The following is a 14,967-nucleotide window of genomic DNA, read 5'->3' on the forward strand; positions in this document are numbered from 1 at the left end:
GGAGAGAGGGAGAGAGAGAGAGGAGAGAGAGAGGGAGAGAGAGAGAGAGGAGAGAGAAGGGCGAGAGAGAGAGAGGGAGAGAGAAGGGCGAGAGAGAGAGAGAGGAGAGAGAAGGGCGAGAGAGAGAGAGGAGAGAGAAGGGCGAGAGAGAGAGAGGAGAGAGAAGGGCGAGAGAGAGAGAGAGAGAGGAGAGAGAGAGAGAGGAGAGAGAAGGGCGAGAGAGAGAGAGGAGAGAGAAGGGCGAGAGAGAGAGAGGAGAGAGAAGGGCGAGAGAGAGAGAGGAGAGAGAAGGGCGAGAGAGAGAGAGAGAGAGAGAAGGGCGAGAGAGAGAGAGGAGAGAGAAGGGCGAGAGAGAGAGAGGAGAGAGAAGGGCGAGAGAGAGAGAGGAGAGAGAAGGCGAGAGAGAGAGGAGAGAGAAGGGCGAGAGAGAGAGAGGAGAGAAGGGCGAGAGAGAGAGAGGAGAGAGAAGGGCGAGAGAGAGAGAGGAGAGAGAAGGGCGAGAGAGAGAGGAGAGAGAGAAGGGCGAGAGAGAGAGGAGAGAGAAGGGCGAGAGAGAGAGAGGAGAGAGAAGGGCGAGAGAGAGAGAGGAGAGAGAAGGGCGAGAGAGAGAGAGGAGGAGAGAGAAGGGCGAGAGAGAGAGAGGAGAGAGAAGGGCGAGAGAGAGAGAGGAGAGAGAAGGGCGAGAGAGAGAGAGAGAGGAGAGAGAAGGGCGAGAGAGAGAGAGAGAGGAGAGAGAAGGGCGAGAGAGAGAGAGAGAGAGGAGAGAGAGAAGGGCGAGAGAGAGAGAGGAGAGAGAGAAGGGCGAGAGAGAGAGAGAGGAGAGAGAAGGGCGAGAGAGAGAGAGAGGAGAGAGAAGGCGAGAGAGAGAGAGAGAGAGAGAGAAGGGCGAGAGAGAGAGAGAGGAGAGAGAAGGGCGAGAGAGAGAGAGAGGAGAGAGAAGGGCGAGAGAGAGAGAGAGAGGAGAGAAGGGCGAGAGAGAGGAGAGAGAGGAGAGAGAAGGGCGAGAGAGAGAGAGAGAGAGAGAGAGAGGAGAGAGAAGGGCGAGAGAGAGAGAGGAGAGAGAAGGGCGAGAGAGAGAGAGGAGAGAGAAGGCGAGAGAGAGAGAGAGGAGAGAGAAGGGCGAGAGAGAGAGAGGAGAGAGAAGGCGAGAGAGAGAGAGGAGAGAGAAGGCGAGAGAGAGAGAGGAGAGAGAAGGCGAGAGAGAGAGAGAGAGGAGAGAGAAGGCGAGAGAGAGAGAGGAGAGAGAAGGGCGAGAGAGAGAGAGGAGAGAGAAGGGCGAGAGAGAGAGAGGAGAGAGAAGGGCGAGAGAGAGAGGAGAGAGAAGAGGCGAGAGAGAGAGAGAGAGAGAAGGGCGAGAGAGAGAGAGGAGAGAGAAGGGCGAGAGAGAGAGAGGAGAGAGAAGGGCGAGAGAGAGAGAGGAGAGAGAAGGGCGAGAGAGAGAGAGGAGAGAGAAGGGCGAGAGAGAGAGAGGAGAGAGAAGGGCGAGAGAGAGAGAGAGAGAGGAGAGAGAAGGGCGAGAGAGAGAGAGGAGAGAGAAGGGCGAGAGAGAGAGAGAGAGGAAGGAGAGAAGGGCGAGAGAGAGAGAGAGAGAGGAGAGAGAAGGGCGAGAGAGAGAGAGAGAGAGCGAGAGAGAGAGAGAGGAGAGAGAAGGGCGAGAGAGAGAGAAGAGAGGAGAGAGAAGGCGAGAGAGAGAGAGGAGAGAGAAGGCGAGAGAGAGAGAGAGAGAGAGAGAGAGAAGGGCGAGAGAGAGAGAGGAGAGAGAAGGGCGAGAGAGAGAGAGGAGAGAGAAGGGCGAGAGAGAGAGAGGAGAGAGAAGGGCGAGAGAGAGAGAGGAGAGAGAAGGGCGAGAGAGAGAGAGAGGAGAGAGAAGGGCGAGAGAGAGAGAGAGAGAAGGAGAAGGCGAGAGAGAGAGAGGAGAGAGAAGGGCGAGAGAGAGAGAGGAGAGAGAAGGGCGAGAGAGAGAGAGGAAGAGAGAAGGGCAGAGAGAGAGAGAGCAGAGAGAGAGAAGAGGCGAGAGAGAGAGAGGAGAGAGAAGGGCGAGAGAGAGAGAGGAGAGAGAAGGGCGAGAGAGAGAGAGAGGAGAGAGAAGGGCGAGAGGAGAGAGAAGGGAGAGGGAGAGAGGAGAGAGAAGGGAGAGGGAGAGAGGAGAGAGAAGGGAGAGGTTGAGAATGGAAAGAGAGAGAAGGGAAAGGGAGAGAGAGAAGGGAGGTCAGGTGTTCAGGATATCCAAGCTTCAACACAGATGCTTTAATCAGTCCCTGCTTCAGCACAGGTGGCTCAATCAGGGTCTCTGTCTTCAAACAAGCCTCTGTTTGAGCCACTTGTGCTGAAGCTGGAAAATCCTGAAATTCAGACATGTTTCGTGGCTTAAGGACTTGAGTTGAGCAGCCATGTGTTCAAATTCTATTATACTTTTTATTTACATTTGCATCTAGAGTACTCTTTAGAAGCGGTTTGTCTCACTTCAGAGTGGCTAGGATAGGCCGCAAAAGCCATTGAGATTTACAGGGAAAAAAAGAGGCATAACAAACTAAGGCTGCCATCTCTTTATATCACAAGGTTACTCAGCAAACTTAACAGAAAAAACACAGAGAATACACAGAACTATGCAAAGAGCCTCCCACAAACAGGGCTGGTTGATGATAAACCAATGAATACCATATTTCAAACCAAAGAAAAATTAACATGTACAGTATTTAAAGTACGTGAATGTGACCGCAATCACCGTTATGAATAGGTATATAGGATCAAACGACAGGTGCTCAAGGGGTATAGATATAATGTTTATCAGAGTTGATCAAAAAAGATTTGATCAGAAGAGTTCCCCTTATATACAGCACTCTATTGTCATTCGTATGGTAAAGGTAGACAACAATTGGTCTTGCAGTATATTACTGCAGATCTGTCAGGTTGGCCAGAATCACTGCGGATATCAGAAAATAATAAAATTTTATTAATTCTACATAGATAATTAAAAACACATATACATGATTAAAAATCCCTTTTTGTGGCTGATATGTAAATAGGATGAGGATTATTTGGATCTATTGCCATATATCATCATATCATGACTCTCAGAGTAATAACAGCAGGTCTGTAATTGATTTGTACAGCACCGACATTGTTTATTGCACTAAATCACGACGGCACGCCGAGATCTACCCCAGCTGCCGCCAGTAACAACCGCGCGCCGCCGCGTTTCCCCCACGCACCCCCCCTCCACTTCGCGCGCAATTTACCTCCCTTCCCGACACCGTACCCGGCTCCTGCTCTGCCTCTCTGCTTCCCCGCACCCCCGCTTACCTTCATTTGATCTCCAGGGGTGTCGGGGAAGCCTGGGGAAGCCGGGGAAGACGGGGAAGACGGGCGCGCATGTTACTGTGACGTCACAGTGCGCCGCCACGCGCCGCGGCTACCCGCTTCCCAGCCGCATGGAGCCGGCGGCTTTTGCTTCAATAAGCAATGTCGCTACTGTATGTGGCTAGCTAGCAAACAAATTGGTCTTGCAGTATATTACTGCAGATCTGTCAGGTTGGCCAGAATCACTGCGGATATCAGAAAATAATAAAATTTTATTAATTCTACATAGATAATTAAAAACACATATACATGATTAAAAATCCCTTTTTGTGGCTGATATGTAAATAGGATGAGGATTATTTGGATCTATTGCCATATATCATCATATCATGACTCTCAGAGTAATAACAGCAGGTCTGTAATTGATTTGTATGTGGCTAGCTAGCAAACAAATTGGTCTTGCAGTATATTACTGCAGATCTGTCAGGTTGGCCAGAATCACTGCGGATATCAGAAAATAATAAAATTTTATTAATTCTACATAGATAATTAAAAACACATATACATGATTAAAAATCCCTTTTTGTGGTTGATATGTAAATAGGATGAGGATTATTTGGATCTATTGCCATATATCATCATATCATGACTCTCAGAGTAATAACAGCAGGTCTGTAATTGATTTGTATGTGGCTAGCTAGCAAACAAATTGGTCTTGCAGTATATTACTGCAGATCTGTCAGGTTGGCCAGAATCACTGCGGATATCAGAAAATAATAAAATGTTATTAATTCTACATAGATAATTAAAAACACATATACATGATTAAAAATCCCTTTTTGTGGCTGATATGTAAATAGGATGAGGATTATTTGGATCTATTGCCATATATCATCATATCATGACTCTCAGAGTAATAACAGCAGGTCTGTAATTGATTTGTATGTGGCTAGCTAGCAAACAAATTGGTCTTGCAGTATATTACTGCAGATCTGTCAGGTTGGCCAGAATCACTGCGGATATCAGAAAATAATAAAATTTTATTAATTCTACATAGATAATTAAAAACACATATACATTATTAAAAATCCCTTTTTGTGGCTGATATGTAAATAGGATGAGGATTATTTGAATCTATTGCCATATATCATCATATCATGACTCTCAGAGTAATAACAGCAGGTCTGTAATTGATTTGCATGTGGCTAGCTAGCAAACAAATTGGTCTTGCAGTATATTACTGCAGATCTGTCAGGTTGGCCAGAATCACTGCGGATATCAGAAAATAATAACATTTTATTAATTCTACATAGATAATTAAAAACACATATACATTATTAAAAATCCCTTTTTGTGGCTGATATGTAAATAGGATGAGGATTATTTGGATCTCTTGCCATATATCATCATATCATGACTCTCAGAGTAATAACAGCAGGTCTGTAATTGATTTGTATGTGGCTAGCTAGCAAACAAATGTTGGCAAAAATCACAGTTTGAGATCATATCATAACTCACAGAGTAATAACAGCAGGTCTGTAAATGTTTTGTATGTTATTAACTCGCAGATAGATACTTGCAAAATTCACCATTCAAACCACAATCACTGTCTAACATACTGCACCGACACACTTTATTCGAGCAAATACCTGGTATGTACCTGGCAGATACCTGGAATGCGCCGCTCCTCACCTCTGACAAGCCCCGTTGCATTTGCCTTCCCAGCCTGGGTTCATGCCTGGCTGATGGGCGGCTGATCTGTTAAATGATAATGATTAGGATTTAATAGGCTGCAATGCTTCGCGTGTCTACCAGATGGCATAAATTTATGAATTGTAATGCAGTATATATATATGTACTGTGCAGTATTGCAGCCAACGGGAATAAAATGCTTCAATCCCTGCCAGAAAATAACTCAATGCACTCGGGCAGAAAACAGTCACAAACCTCAATACACCCGGGTATACCCGAATTCGTGGGACTAGCCGAGCTCGAATAAAGTGTGTCGGCAGTGTATATACTGGTATTGCTGCTCTGAATAGATAATTTACAGGGCAACTCTTCTGATCAAATCTTTTTTGATCAACTGATAAACATTTACAGTATTTACAATCTTTATCAGAACTCTTATAGAGACAATAAAAAGTGGATATATATACACACACACACACACACACACACACACACACACACACACACACACACACACACACACACACACACACACATTACAGTATGTGGGTGTGTATGTGTGTATATTATCTCTAGGGGTAGTTGCTCTGGGCTATTTCATACACAAGAGCCCCACAAACAGGGGTGGTTGAGCCTTTCAGGTACAGACACATCTCAAATAAACACTGATACCTTATGAATATTTCTCTATTAAACAGAAAGTAATCAGCAGCTTTGTGCTTTTTCAGTAACAGACCCTCTTTAATCACAGAAGATTCCCAGAGATAAAAAAATAAAGCAACTTACTGTATTTGAGACACACACCACTCGGTTAAACACTTTGAATTAAAGCCCAGGCCCATCTGACATCACATGATCAGTGACCAATTAGAGAATTTGTAGCAGACAAAAAAACTACAGTGCCCATGAAGCTTTGCTGCAAACTCATCCTGGAGTTCAAGAGTTTACAATGATTGATGTCTTACAACTGGGAGTGAGACAAATTGTAACAAAAACTAAATGTATCTATTCTGCTTATTGTAATGTCAGTGTGTGTGTCTGAGGTCCAGGGATATGTCATTTAATTGTGTGTGTGTGTGTGTGTGTGTGTATGTGTGTGTGTCATCTTAAATCAATCTATTCTTAACAAATAAAAATATTTTACATGTACTAATTCTCTAATTTCTTTTAATTCACTATGAATTGACTGAATTATTTTAGTATTTTTCTCTCCGCTCTTAATTATTGCTTAATTATATATTTTTTCATGTTTGTGGTTCTGAATCCACACATTAGGAAGTATAGACAGTTGCTTTCTTTCTTTCTTGCTTTCTTGCTCTCTTGCACTCTTGCACTCTTGCACTCTTGCACTCTTGTGGAGAGGGAGTGGCTCAGTGAGTAAAAGACACTGAGTGGCACTGAGAGTTTGAAGCCTGGGGCCTGGTTCAATTCCTGGTGTCAGATCCTTGTGACCTTGGGCAAGTCACTTTATCTCCCTGTGCCTCAGGCACCAAAAACATAGATTGTAAGCTCCATGGGGCAGGGACCTATATTATATTATTATAAATTATATTATTATATTATTGAGCATTTCCCATTTTAAATGCAAAATTACTAACTAATATGTTTTTCTCCTTGTGCTATGAAATGCCTTATTTGAATCCAAAACTCATTGTATGAGGATAGACGCCATTGATTTTTCTTTCATTATTGCACATATGAATGTACAGCTGCAGCAGCAGCGGCCTTTATTCGAACACTTCACGCTGTGTATACTTCAGAATACCCATGTAGTGGCACGTGATCTCTTCCAACCTTCCCGCCTTATCACCCACTATCACTGCTTACTGAATAGCAGTAGGCATTAAGTGCTTGATAAGTGGCTTATGAACGCTTACTGCATAGGCGTGTGTGTGTGTCTGTGTCTATCTGAGGTACTGAGATACAGTAGGTCATTTAATTGTGTGTGTGTGCATGTACAAACTAAAAAAAAGTAACAGTGTTATTATAGCAATTACCAGTGTTACAAATATAGAAGTGCAAATAGCTAAAATGTAAGGAATCTACCGTTTTTTTTAAAAAAGGGGGGGACTATTCCATTGTGCATTTCACTTAATGTGACTTATTACCTTGCAATTAGATTTCTAGATATCTCTTGTATTTTCTAGGGTTACTCTTTGGGAGTATGTGTGAGAGCAAGAGACGGGTTGAGTGAAAGAAATAGAGTGGGAGTCAGGGTGAAAAAATGGAGAGAAGGGAAAGTGAGAGAGAAGGGAATGTGAGATAGAAGGGAAAATGAGAGAGAAGGGAGAGGGAGAGAGAAGGGAGAGAGAGCAGAGGTAAAGAGTGGTGTTTAAAGCGGGGGCAGTTTTAGTCGGGGAAGTAAGGCAAGGGTCATATCGAGAGAGATAAAGGGGGAGTGAGTGATAAAGGGAGAGAGAAAGGGGGAGAGAATGAGCTCTTAAAACAGGACTGCTTTAATGTTTTTAAAGCCTAAGAAATCAGATCAACATACACTGAAAATGAAGGATTTTTTAAAACCGATCGAATTGGCAGAACCAGACTGAAACAGCTTCGTACAAAGCCTTTTTAGATACAGATTGGACATGCGAGAAGGGCTTGCAGCATAGCAAACCATGCCAATTCGCATCTACTGTAGAGTGCTCTTTCGAAGTGATTTGTCTCACTTCAGAGTTTCTAGACTAGGCCGCAAAATCCTTTACGGTGTACAGGAAAAAAGAGACATAAAATACCAAGTCTATTTCAAAACAATGAATGCAACTTAAAGACTCAACATATCTGGCTGATGAATGCAAGGGTTAAACCTGGGAATACTATATTTTCAGTGTGACATGACCCTATTAAGATGCATTTCTCAAGGTTTACAAGTTACTGTATGGTTATTTTGCTGTTTAAAGTTTTTCTACCTTTTTTTGTTTAATTTCTTGAAATTACCTATGTACTGGTAGGAAGATAAATGTTTGAACAGGGGTTCTCAACTCCAGTACTCAAGCCTGTCCAACAGGTCAGGTTTTCAGGATATCCCACCTTAAGCACATGTGGTTCCATCAGGGGCTCAGTTTTCAACCAAGCCTCTGATTGAGCCAAGATATATGACACATATTACTAATGCAGGAATAAGTCATCAGAAATAGGCCCCTTGTTCAAAACAATATAACCATTTTCTCCTGGGATGTTGGAAGCATTAATATGCCTGATGACGCCATATGCTGGGCACAATGACCGAGATAGCAGCTGAGAGAAAGAGCAGAGAATGTAATAGTGTTTAAAATTGTTTCCCAATAGCTCAGATATAGCGATCAGTGAAAGAACAGTGTCCCATCAGCCGTGGCTGGACTGGATGTCTTGCTCACAAGTGCTATGTAATGTGGAAAAATGTTGCACACCAAAAATCAAAATAAATCTGAGATACTAATACCAGTGGGAGTCCGAGTGAAAAAATGGAGAGAAGGGAGAGTGAGAGAGAAGGGAGCGAGAAGGGAGTGGGAGAGGGAGAAGAGGTAGAGAGAGGTGATTAAAGATTGATTAGTTTGAGTCAGGGGAAGTGAGGCAAGGGTCATATAGAAGGAGATAAAGGGGGAGTGAGTGATAAAGGGAGAGAGAAAAGTTGAGAGATAAAGGGGGAGAGAATGAGCACTAAAAACAGGACTGCTATAACGTCTTGAAAGCCTAAGAAATCAGATCAACATACATAGACCTGAAAATGGAGGATTTTTTAAACCGATCGAATTGGCAGAACCAGACTGAAACAGCTTCTTATCAGCCGTCTACCACTGAGATGTATATTCTTTCAGTGGTAGAGAATGTATCATACCCTCCATTAGCAGTGTCTGATTACAATGGCTGCAGTGAAAGAAGTTAGGGTTAGGGTATCCTGAAAACCTGGCCTGTTTGCGGCTCTCGAGGACTGGAACTGTGCAGGCCTGGCTTACAGCATAGCAAAGTAGGCCAATTCACATAAAGAGAGCTATTTAGAAGTGGTTTGCCTCACTTCAGAGTTACTAGAATAGGCCACAAAATCCTTTGCGGTGTACAGGAAAAAAGAGGCATAACATACCAAGGCTGCCATCTTTTAATATTACAAGGTTACTAGATGCTCTGCAGAATTTTATAAATGCAGTAATTAATTGAAGCCAACTAAAGTGTCACTAATTTTAAATATCTTGGCATTTGGTTTCACTCCCATTTAAAATTTGAGTTGCATATTGATAATCTGACATCCAAAATCATTGCCAAACTGGGTGTACTTTATAGGAACAAATCCTCCCTAGGCCAAGGTGCATGATGGGTTAACTTTTGTATCTTACAGACATGCTTAAATGTAGTTAGTACTGCATTGCTGTGAACAGGACACATAGTGGAAAGTTACCTTAATTAAGAGAAACTCTCCAGAGTTGTATGGGAGTCTCCTGGGCCCTCCCCTAGGTCATGCTTATAGTGCCAGCAACGCGACTGGCGAAGTGACGGGTGACGTCACCTGCGAAAGTTATAATTTAACTTTCGGGGATGTCGCTGGCGACATGGGCATTGATTGGTTCAGAGGCTGTCACATGTGGCGACAGCCTCTGAAAAATCTGATTTCCCCAGCTCCAAATTTTGAGTCGCCAGCGTTACTCCCGTCGCGTCGCACTTACTATAAGCGCTGCCTAACTGGGATGTATACTGAATGCCTGGATGTGTTCTCTGACACATTTGTACAGCAGAGAAATGTGCCAGACTCTCAACTGTGGCAAAGCTGATAGTATACTCAGGACTGCGTGCAGTAAAAATTGATCACATAATAGCAACTATTGGGAGTCCCCTGGTTGTTGATGACATCATGAGCGCTATCCTGAGTGTCATAGAATGCTGAAATATATCCAAAGCTATGTATCCAATAAATTGAGCAGAAAGAGATAGGGGAAACTGTCCAAGCATTGCTGGAGTCAGAGGTAATATGGACCGCAGCCAGTTTGTTCAACTATCTGGGCTGTGGAAATACCAGATGGGTAGTGTAGGGTGGCTGTGCACTGTAGAACCCTAAACACAGTAGTGCCACTGTTGGTCGCTGTCATCGCTGACGTAGTTACTTTGGTGGAACATATGCTGTGAAGTATGTATATACAATTATACCAAGGTACAAAAATAGGAGAATGAGAAAAGGAACATAGAGTAGTACGTCTTTGGCTAAGAGAAGAAGAAACCACTTGATTGTCTCTCTCTCTCTCTCTCTCTTTTTATATATATATAAAAATATAAAAAAGTGTAAAATGGGGGGGTTTGCGAGGTGTGAAATAGGCCTTGCAACACTACCATTTGAGTAAAAGTTGTGCCCTAAAAAAAATGTCATGGTAGGTGTGCTATGGGGTAGGGAGGGGGGCCTGATCCTTGCATTTGTCCTGGGCCCCAAGATTTCTGCTGGCGGCCCTACTGACAAGGGATTCCTCAAATTGGGCCCAGCAGAAGCTACTTCCCAAGCAAGCAATTGCCTTTTTATATTATTTGTTCTGCTTTTTACTATTATCAGTATATATATGTAACATCGCCAAAAGAAGGGTCGTGCGGTCACTGCTGTATTTCATCTCCTGTCTGCACCGCTGATAAGAGGCATAGAGGAATTTGTGAGGGCGGACCCTCGCTCTCGCAGAGGGGAGGGGTTTGATGTCTGTCTGTCTGTGTGTGTGTGTGTGTGAGAGGGAGAGAGAGAGTGTGTGTGTAAGAGGGAGAGTGTGTGTGTGTGTGTGTGTGTGTGTGTGTGTGTGTGTGTGTGTGTGTGTGTGTGTGTGTGTGTGTGTGTGTGTGTGTGTGTGTGTGTGTGTGTGTGTGTGTGTGTGTGTGTGTGTGTGTGTGTGTGTGTCACCCACCCTGTTTCCCTCTGTCTCACTTTCTGTCGCCCTCTGTCTCACTTTCTGTCACCCTCTGTCTCACTTTCTGTCACCCTCTGTTTCCCCCTGTCACCCTCTGTCTCACCCTGTCACCCTCTGTCTCACCCTGTCACCCTGTGTCACACCATGTCACCCATTTTCTCCCTGTCAACCTCTGTATCTCTCGGTATCACCCTGTCATTCTCTGTCTCACCCTGTCACCCTCTGCCTCACCCTGTCACCCTCTGCCTCACCCTATCTCACACACTCTCTGTGTCTCACACACTCTCTGTGTCTCACACACTCTCTGTGTCTCACACACTCTCTGTGTCACACACACACGCACACTCTCTCTGTGTCACACACACACTCTTAACAAGGACTAATTGTAGTATAATGTAATACAATAAATAAACATGTCAAAAACGAATGTTGTTCTTACTAGGAATTTATTCAATTTTTTTTAAAGCGGGCCTGGGGCGGGGCTAGGTGATGAGTAGATTTTTTTGTTCAGCGAGTAGATTTTTGGGTGATTTGTCAACCACAATATATATATATATATATATGTAAGGGGGCCACTCCCGGCTTCCCTGATGTTCCTTTGCCCCTTGCCTTACCCCTGTGGCAGTGGGGGAAGGGGATGGCGACTTTTCCCAGTTGGCGCTGCTATCTGTGCCGGCGCCGTCGGGGGCCCTGATGCTCGAGCATGCGCAGATAGCCACAGCGGCCATGTTGTGTTTGGTGCGAGGTTCGCGCAATACGCAGAGGTTGGCAAGGGTAGTGGTGGCCATTACAAGTGTACAGGAGATCTGGTAGGTTGCGCAGGTGCAGTTATGTGTAGCGGTGGCCACTACAGCTTTGCACAGGTGCAGTAGAGACCGCGCACACAGTCCCCATAGGAAAGAGGTTCTGAGTGGACTACATCCCCCAGCAGCCTCTGGTGAATGCCCTATGTTCCCTGTCACCTGCAACCAACCAGCCACTGAGACTTGCAGATTCTCTGCAGCAGGGAATTTGATACATTGTTTTGTGCAGTCAGGAAGCAGACTGGGAAGCACGTGAGTGAGTGAGACTTAGGGGACAAAGAGGGAAAGAAGGTGGGCAGAGAGCTGCGAGATTCTGCCCTAGGCCAGAAATCCCCAGGCTAGAGTTGAGGCCCTGACTTCCCACTAGTGAGGGTGGGTGGTCACAGGGACAGGCCCTAGTACAGGAACCTGTCACTTTAGAGAGAGAGAGAAGTGAAGGAAGCAGAGACTGTCGCAGCACCATTACAGAGGTTTAGGATCAGACCTCTTCAAGCACAGCAGCAACCAACCGGGTGGGATCGCCCTGGAAGGTAACCCTGACGTATCTTCACCGTCGGATCCTTTGCGAAGTCTGTTTGCAGGTCCTAGCGCTGGAGCGCTCGGCAGGTAACATCCATAAGTGCACCAACTATAAATCAGTACATAGTGGCTGTGCAGTCACACACACACATACCTTATTTTGGGGGTGGGGTTGTGGTGTGGGGAGTTGGACATGGTGTGGGTACACGGTGAGGGGTTGCATCCTGCGAGACACGTGAGTTACTGTGTCTCCTAGAAGAGAGACACTTAATGTATGACATGCATAGTTATGTTACTGTTAGAAAAGTCACTGTTCTTTTATATGCTGTGTGCGTGATATTATATTATTGTCCTGTGAGGAACAACTCCCGCTCTGCTTGGAGCCATCACAGGTGGAGGCGCTGCACCATATAGTATTGTTCAGGAGGATACACCCCAGGCTCTCATTGGCGGAGGCTCAGGCCTCCTGTGAGCCTCACAGGTAAAGCACCACACTGGTAATACATATAGCTCCCCTCACATGCACCCTATCTGCGATTGGGTGGGGGAATATGGGTTACATATATATATTATATATATATAGTACCGACACACTTTATTCGAGTGTGGCCGGTACCGCAAGCCGGGAGATTTCCCGGCTTGCTAGTGGCCGCCCCTCGGCGTGCCGCGCGTCATAGACGCGCGGTCACGCGTCTTCGGGAGCGTGCGCCCCCTGCACGCGCGTCCAGGGGCTCCCCGAGGGAGCCCTGGTGTCCCGCGATCGCGGGACAGCGGCAGGGGGTTCCGGGGGACCCGGCGGACCCGGCAGCGGTAGGGAGAGCGCCCCGATCGGAGGGCGCTCTTCCGCTGCTTCGGCGCGCGCCCGTCACTCTCGGGCGCGCGCCAGGCTACTGCTGCGGCCAAGAACGGGCAAATGCTCGAATAAACTTGGCCGCAGCAGTATATATATATATATATATATATATATATATATACTTATTATTAGGCTATAACTGCAGCACTGATTATTGTGCTACCTAGTTCTTGTTGGTTCTTAATAGATTGCTATGAGGGATATTGTTATATGCACTTATGATATAATACACCTCATTTAGCAATCAGGACGCCACACTCCATATATTTTAGCACCCTCCCCATCAGTTACATATGTTGCTGGTACCATGGTTTTTTACCTCACTACTTCTTATTGGGACTCACACTGGTACTGTCATTTAGCGCATGAATATTTATTTTGTTCTAACAAAATTAACACAGTATAGGAAAATATGCATTTGTCAGAGGGAAAGGCCAATAATCTGGAGTCAGGTCACCCTAATGTATATTAAAAATAAACACAGGCCTGTCTGATACTCCCTGATATTATAAAGTAAAGAGGCCACTCTATAATAAATATTTACACAGGCCTTTTTAAGTCTGTCCCTAATAATCTGTAATCAGGAGGTCATTATAAGTGTTAAAACAGTAGTGGTACTGTGATATTAAAGTGACAATCCCATACAAGTTTAATTCAGCCTAAATCCACACAATAATGTTAATAAATGCATTATAAATATCACATGACCATATGTATACTGACTTAGTTCATGGCTGTGTTATTACATCATTACATGTGTAATTAAATCCGTGACATTCTCAGGCTCCCCCCTTCTGTGACAATCATACAGCCGGGCCGTTACATTGCAACACACTAATCCCGCCCCTAGTGACATCACCTGATCAGTAACCAGTCAGAGAAGCTAGCAGGCAAAGAACTACATTTCCCACAATGCACCTCGTGGAGTGTGGCTAGCAGCTACACCTTCTCTCACTAGTTTGTCTCCTGCGAGTTTCCGTACACAGCGTCTTGTTAGAGTGGGGCGTGGACATGTGTAAACTTCAATGGTGGGAAAATGAGACAGTTTTAGCTGCTAGCTGAGCAGTGGTACAGCGCTCTGTAGAAGGCGCTCTCAGTCGGGTGAGTGATTTTTCAATGTGTGTGTTTATTTCATTTCTCATTTTACTTTCACTTTAAGTACTGCATGCTTATTTTTTTCTTTGGGCATTTAGAGATTTAAGTGCTCCGTGAGCCGAGTCCTCCATTGAAGGAGGAGCTATGAGGCCAACCTATCACAGCTACTGTACCATCTTCAGTTGCTTTCAGTATACTGATTAATCCACGGCACAGAATATGCAACTTCAAATACATCTATCAACTGTCTATATGTTAAGCCCCCGGACAAGCATTTGCTTGTTAGTTATACACTAGTTTCATACAAGCACTTCACACAGGGGGCTTCAACTTAGGTAGTACTTGACCGGCCGGTCTGAGTGTTCTCATTTCCATATATTTCTTGCCTCTACACTTTATTTACATACTTTGTACTTATTACTGCAGTGTAGCATTTTTCCCCACACCTTAAGGTTCAGTTTATAACAGCTTTGTAGGTCACCACTGCTCCTCATTTTAACCATTTATGTGTATGTGATTAATAAACCTTTATTGATACAATTTGTGTATGTTAGAGTGCTATTCAGGGGATTCTTTTTTTCTGTGTTAGTTTTCATGTGTGTGTGTGTGTGTGTGTGTGTGTGTGTGTGTGTGTGTGTGTGTGTGTGTGTGTATATATATATGTATATATTTATGTATATATATTTGTGTGTGTGTGACCTTGGGCAAGTCACTTCATATCCTCTGTGCCTCAGGCACCAATGTCATAGATTATAGCTCTATGGGGCAGGGACTTGTGTCTGCAAAATGTCTCTGTATAGCGCTACGTAAAACTAGCAGCGCTTTAAAAGAACATGCTGTTATTATTATTATATATAAA

This window comes from Ascaphus truei, unplaced genomic scaffold (genome assembly GCF_040206685.1).
Source record: "Ascaphus truei isolate aAscTru1 unplaced genomic scaffold, aAscTru1.hap1 HAP1_SCAFFOLD_2747, whole genome shotgun sequence".
NCBI classification, from domain to species: Eukaryota; Metazoa; Chordata; class Amphibia; order Anura; family Ascaphidae; genus Ascaphus; species Ascaphus truei.